This window comes from Pygocentrus nattereri, chromosome 13 (genome assembly GCF_015220715.1).
Source record: "Pygocentrus nattereri isolate fPygNat1 chromosome 13, fPygNat1.pri, whole genome shotgun sequence".
Taxonomy (NCBI): domain Eukaryota; kingdom Metazoa; phylum Chordata; class Actinopteri; order Characiformes; family Serrasalmidae; genus Pygocentrus; species Pygocentrus nattereri.
In genome coordinates this window covers 40,267,027-40,271,534 of record NC_051223.1, presented here as the reverse complement: position 1 = coordinate 40,271,534, position 4,508 = coordinate 40,267,027, and the positions used below count along the sequence as shown (strand labels likewise).

Below are 4,508 nucleotides of genomic sequence, written 5' to 3'. Positions count from 1 at the left end.
CACACACACACACACACACTCCGCTCCAACCAGTGTTTTGACACCCAGTTAATTTTCACCCGATGATTTATCAAATGATAATTACTGCAGTCGGAGGAGCTCCTTCATTACAGTGATGTATGATGATAATGATGATCACAGCGGCTGAATTTTAAGCACATTTACGGTGATGGTAGTGCGGGTATGAACTCAGCGTTTGTCTCGGCTCTGCTGTGAGACGGCTGGCTAATTTAATTTCTCACCACAGAGATCAGAGGCTCTGCTGACTCTCACTTCGTCCGTCCATGTTGAGGAGCAGTAATTAAAATATAGAGCGCTAATTTAGCAGGTTAACCACCAGACAGCCCCACATGCTCCACTGGCATACGAGAGGCGTGGAGCCTTGATCTCTTTATTTCATGTGTTTATTCAGAATTCTTGTATCTGACTTTGAGTCCTGGTTGCTGTCAGTGGTTCTTCCTCATGGTCCCTATTTTTAAAAGGTTCTTTGAAGCCAGTGGTTCTTCTGGCCTGCGGACTAGCCATTTTGGGGGTCTAAGAAGGATTTTGGTTGCCTCCATCTTGCTAGTATTACTGATATACTGTAAAAGTAGAGGCTTATAACAATGAGTGTGTTTACATGCGCTCAATAATCTGATTATAATCGGATTTCTGCAGTTATCTGATTATTCAAATGGTCATATAAACACTACTCAATTAAGAAATCGGATAAAGAGGCTGGATTTGAGCTCAGTAGTCAGATTTCTCTGTCTGAGCTCTGACTCTGATTTCTTTCTGATTTCTCAGACTGAGCATGTGCGAAAACAGACTGCGGTACCGGAAATAAGCAGCATCGTCGCCGTGTGATGCAGCGAAACACTTTTCCCCACAAACGGGGAAATTCCACCTCCGCATTTAACCCATCCATGAAGTGAAACGCCACATACACAGTTGTCGCGGTGGGCAGCCCTATCCGCAGCACCCGGGGAGCAGGGTCTTGCTCAAGGACACCTCAGTCATGTGCTGTCGGCTCTGGGGGTTGAACCGGAAATCTTCCGGTCACAGGGCCAGATCCCTAACCTCCAGCCCATGACTGCCCCAACCATTCCCGGAGATACTGCAATACCAGGTCGATGCATGGAGCGGAGGGAGCAAGCCCCTCTTCCGTCTCCCTGTTCTAAAAGTCTATTTAATATGTAGTCCTCATATAGAGGATGTGTCAGATGTTAAACGTCAGATATGACGTTTGAGTTTTATGTTATGTTTACGTCACATGTTCTTCTGTGAGTTTATTGGCTGGTTGTGAAGCAGAAATCTGATTACTGTCTGACTCACAGAGACCTGGAGTTTATCTGATTACTCAAGTCTATGTTAATGTGTTGATCAGATCACTGACAAAATCTGATTTTCGGATTATTAAGTGCATGTAAACGAACTCACTGACAACCCAAACTGGCTAAGTTATGTAGTTATAACTGGTTAATTGTGTATTGCTGAAGATCAGATGCTCATCTGGGGTTCTACTAAAGCTACGTTCACATTTCCAGGCTGAAGTGGCACAAATCCGATTTTTTGCCCTCATGTGACTCAGATCTGATGTTTTCAGGGCTGTATGGACGCAATTCTGATCTTTTCAAATCCGAGCCACTTTCATATGTGGTCCTAGATCGGATACGTATCAGATTCGTGGCCAAGCGACTTTAATGTAAACACTCCGATCGGAATACATGTGCTTTTTATTCACTCTTTATTCAGCGTTACCATGGCAACAGCGCCGACCAGATGTTAAAGCCTGTAAACGGTGAAAAAGCAGCTCATCTCACCTTTTTCTCCTAATAATGAAGATCAGAGTTAATGATCTTCTCAGCGAAGCTCGTTCTGCTCGTTAGTTTGTGCCGATGATGCAGCGATTCAGTCACGTGACGTCACTGAGCAGGAGGAGCTCATGAGGGTCATTTCAGGCCAGTTCATCACATTAATGACGGATTTGAGTCACTGACCTAAACGAGGGTGAACCATCGAGTCAGAGAGATCGGATTTGAGCCAAGAGGCTTATGATGTGATCGTAGCCTCAGTTACGTTTTAAATAACAGAGATTCTTCATGAGCTGAGAACATGTTGGTTAGTATTTTTCAGCGTGGTTGGATCTAGCTTTGGCGGCGTAGTGGTGCAGTGGGTGGCGCTGTCGCCTCACAGCAAAGAGGGCCTGGGTTCGATTCCCCAGCCGGGCGATCAGGGTCCTTTCTGTGTGGAGGTTGTATGTTCTCCCAGTCTCTGGGTTTCCTCCCACAGTCCAAAGACATGCGGTCAGGCCCATTGGAGGGGCTAGATTGCCCCTTGGTGTGAGGGCGTGAATGTATATGTCTGTCTGCCCTGCAATGGACCGGTGGGCTGTCTAGGGTTTATCCTGCCTTCTACCCAATGACTCCAGTTGCCCTTGGGACCCAGGAGCATAAGTGGCTTAGAAGGTGTGTGTGGATCCAACTCTTTTGCCATTATAAATGCTTCCGATTCCTTTTAAATTCTTTGGTGACACACAATTGGCTCTTCATCATGAGCCTCATGCTTTTTGAAAAGGTATCATAAACACTTTGGGGGAAAAAATCATACTTTGGACAGGCAGTGAACACAATGGAGGCATTAAGTTGATGTTGTTTCTATTCAGTAGCCGACGAGACTTATTATGAGCCTAATTCTTTTTAACATCATTATCTTGAGCTCAGGGTTGCTTTTCTGAGCATGCTGCAGCTGTTCCAGTAATAGCTGTACACAAACAATGGGCCTATTTAGAAACAAAGGAACAATCACATCGCAGTATTTAATCCCTTTTTGACGTGCCAGCAGGCAACACCGACTGAGCTTGTTCTCCGAAATAGTTTTGAAGCGATGGACCTTCTTTCTGGATCATAACACAACAAAGCTCACTTGGTTTTCAGACGGAGCCGCCGGAAACAATGGCTAATGATGCTGACAGTGTTTCAGTCTCACACCGCTGAGGGACGAGCAGACTGGATGTGTCCACTTTAATGAGACTCGCTCTTTTAAAGATAATGGGACAGCGAGGGCTCGTCCGGCTGCTCTTTCTCTTTTCAGTATGGCAAAAACGCTCTGACTCTTCACTTGGACTCTCCAACCTGTCCACTTAACACACACATACTCGTGTCAGCTCAGTCTTTACACGTCACGGTTAATTGGGACAGAACGGTCATCGTTTCTGTCTCTCCGGGCAGAAAGCGGTAGAGTTATATGTTGTGCCAGTGATATTTCGCTGACGTGTCACACTGTGACTTTGATTTGATTGTTTGTCTCTAATTTGGTATTTGATTTGATTCAGTTTCAGTTGATGGGCCAAATGCAGTTAATTAGAGGAAAGAATGGGATGAAAAATGACACGTCTACTGCACTTCCGCTTGACCAAAAGACACCATTCCACCTATTCAGGCCCCCGAGCACAACTCTATTACCCTACAGCCCTACAGCCACTAAACCACATGTTTCTGTTGTTGGAAGAAAACCTCGTATCTCCAAAATGGTCACTTTATAGGAGAAGGGAAAAACCTACTTTACTTTTAATGTAAGTCAATGGAACCAGACGTCTCTCCAAGTCATTTTGTGCCGTTTCTTTTGGTCCATTCTGGTACAAATTGACACACAATGTAAAGAGCAACAGGCATTTTCAAATTCGGTCAAAAACTGAAAAATGGCAAAAATGGAGATACGAGGTTTTCTTCCGACAACAGCAATGCATGACCTCAGACTCTACCGCAAAGCTATACCAACTCACACTCCTCCTCCATGTTACTTTGTCATCGCTCATTCCTCACATAGACTCCCTTTCAGAAGTAGGAAGCATTTAAGCTGCTCAACAATTCTACATTTCCTTCTGGAAGTGCACGTTTCCAGTTTCAGCTTAATCTCTTATTTGACTGTTCATTTCAATGACATCTCCAACTAGAGTCAGTCACTTTAAAACAAATTCCTAGTTTGATTCCGATTATTTCAGTCTACTTTCTGGTTTGTATTTAGGTCATTTAGTCCTTTTCACTCAAACCTCTAATTTGATTGAAACATTTCAATCTAATATCTGATTTGGTTTAGTTTATTTCAATCATTTTTGGATTCAGTCACTTTCAAAGCTCTAATTTAAATCGGTGTTATTTGTGAAGTGCTTTTCATCCCAGACACCATCTGAAATCTGCCTTACTCAGTTCCAGGCCGAGACCCTGTTCAGATGTTCTTTTGGCAACTATGTTTGGGGACGGCCTAATTAATAAATTGGCATTCTTCTTTTGTGAGTTAATGGTAGTTGAAGAATGGTTTAATTGTTCTAACGAGTCTGATTTCTTTTGCTGTCTTGTGTGACAGAAGTGATATAAAGGCCCAGCTTAGATGTTCATCCACGACTACACCAAGAAATTTAACAGAATATAAACTAGCTAACAAGATCTTAACCTCTTATCTTTGTTAGATAATCTCTTATCAGTCATCAGTAGCTTTATCAGAAATATCTTTTCCCCCATCACCATTTG

At 43.5% G+C, this 4,508-nt stretch overlaps 1 pseudogene; it reads right to left on the bottom strand.

Moving 5' to 3' along the window:
• Window positions 1-1,067: 1,067 nt before the first annotated feature.
• LOC119265050 lies at window positions 1,068-1,241 on the bottom strand (annotated as a pseudogene).
• Window positions 1,242-4,508: the final 3,267 nt, after the last annotated feature.